Consider the following 2,113-nt stretch of genomic DNA (forward strand, 5'->3'; position numbering starts at 1 on the left):
CTCTGGTAAGAACGTGCCCCATGGGCAGCTGTCCACATAAGCCCACAGCTCCCTGTCCCAGCCTGAGCATTTGCCCGGCCTGGTGGAATCCATCCTGCCTCTGGCTGGCTGCTGCCCAAGCTCCTGTGCTAAGGAACTGCCCTCGGGCCTCTTTAGGGCCCAGAGTGGCAAGACAGCTGCTGGCCCAGGGGCAGGAAGTAGGCAGATGGTGTAGGTAAGAGAGGGACCCCATCCTCTGTGTGGGCGTGGGGAAGACTGGGGTGGAGAGAGGATTGTGTGGAGCACGGAGACCGTCTCCCCTTAGGCTGAAGCTCAAGGCCAAGGGGACTTCCCCTGGTGGTCCAGTGACTAAGCTCCATGCTCCCGATGCAGGGGGCCTGGGTTCAGTCCCTAGTCAGGGAATTAGATCCCACATGCCGCAACTAAGACTTCCCGCAATGAAGATCCTGCACGGCCAAAGAAATGTGTTTTTTAAAAAAGCTCAAGGCCAAGGTCTGCCATGATAATGTCTTCAACAGATCAAGTCAAGTAGAAAGGAAGGGCTAAGCTTCTGTTTCAGCCTAAATCTGACTATAGTTTCCTGGAAAAATTCATCCTGACATCCATGGCTTGTGAAATTCAAACCAGTTTAGAATCTGCAAACTTAACATATTTTTACCCAGGACCTGATTAAAGCAAATACCTTCCTCAAAAACACAAGCAAAATTAGTCACGGGAATGAACGTGTGAGGGAGTTGTATTTGGTGTCATTGCTCATCTTTTCCACTCCTGTGGCTGGGAACCAACTTGCGCCTTTGTTGTCGAGAGATGAGGCTGATTCCCGAAGCCACACCCAGCACCTGATTTGAGCTGAGGAGCGATGGGCTGGACGTAGAGCTGCTGACTCCGAGGAGGCAACGGTGCCAGGGAGTGTAGCGCCTTGGCGATTGGAGAGGGGAGAACTCTGGACAAAGTTATTAGGACTCTATGAACACTTGCCTTATAAACTGAAGTCATCTGTGGTTTTGCCCCAAGGTCTCCTGAGTTTATTGGAGCCTTTACTACCTCTGAGAGAGAGAGGAAAAAAAAAGAGCTTGCATTTCACCTTCTCGTAAACTGTAAATGTCAACAGCTTGTATATCCTGAACAGGGACCCAGTGTTACTCAGGACTGCCACGGGGAGAAGTGCTCCAGAGGGCACACGGTCTGGCCCAAGCTGCTACCCAAGAATCCTTCACAGCCCAACCTCCGATGGGACTTTTCTATAAAGAAATAATAGGCACTTGTGAAAGAAAGTGAAAATATAAAAAGGAGAAAGGAAAATTCATCCATCATTCCACCATGCGTGCGTGCTAAGTCGCTTCAGTTGTGTCCGACTCTTTGCGACCCTATGGACAGTATCCCACCAAGCTCCTCTGTCCATGGGATTCTCCAGGCAAGAACAGTGGAGTGGGTTGCCATGCCCTCCTCCAGGGTACTTCTCTGTAAAGAAATAATAGGCGCTTGTGAAAACAGAAAGTAAAAATATGAAAGGGAGAAAGGAAAAGTCATCCATCATTTCACCACTCAAACCTTAATAAGTGGCCTTTCAGACTTTCGGAAACATTCCTGTATTTTGCTTCTCATAAAACTGTGCTCTCTTTTGCAGTCTGCTGCTTTTTTCAGTTCAGTTGCTCACTCGTGTCTGACTCTTTGCGACCCCATGAATCACAGCATGCCAGGCCTCCCTGTCCATCCCCAACTCCCGGAGTTCACTCAAACTCACGTCCATCGAGTCCATGACGCCCTCCAGCCATCTCATCCTCTGTTGTCCCCTTCTCCTCCTGACCCCAATCCCTCCCAGCATCAGAGTCTTTTCCAATGAGTCAACTCTTCGCATGAGGTGGCCAAAGTATTGGCATTTCAGCTTCAGCATCAGTCTTTCCAAAGAAATCCCAGGGCTGATCTCCTTTAGAATGGACTGGTTGGATCTCCTTGCAGTCCAGGGGACTCTCAAGAGTCTTCTCCAACACCACAGTTCAAAAGCATCAATTCTTCGGCGCTCAGCCTTTTTCACAGTCCAACTTTCACATCCATACATGACCACTGGAAAAACCATAGCCTTGACTAGACAGACCTTTGTTGGCAAAGTAAT

At 49.4% G+C, this 2,113-nt stretch overlaps 1 protein-coding gene across 1 annotated transcript in view; it reads left to right on the top strand.

Annotated features, from left to right (window-relative positions):
* The window catches only part of TTC7A (tetratricopeptide repeat domain 7A), a 123,021-nt gene that overhangs the window by 98,734 nt on the left and 22,174 nt on the right, over positions 1-2,113 (top strand). The gene's annotated exons all lie outside the window — the stretch shown is intronic.

This window comes from Bison bison, unplaced genomic scaffold (genome assembly GCF_000754665.1).
Source record: "Bison bison bison isolate TAMUID 2011002044 unplaced genomic scaffold, Bison_UMD1.0 scf7180017864101, whole genome shotgun sequence".
NCBI lineage: Eukaryota > Metazoa > Chordata > Mammalia > Artiodactyla > Bovidae > Bison > Bison bison.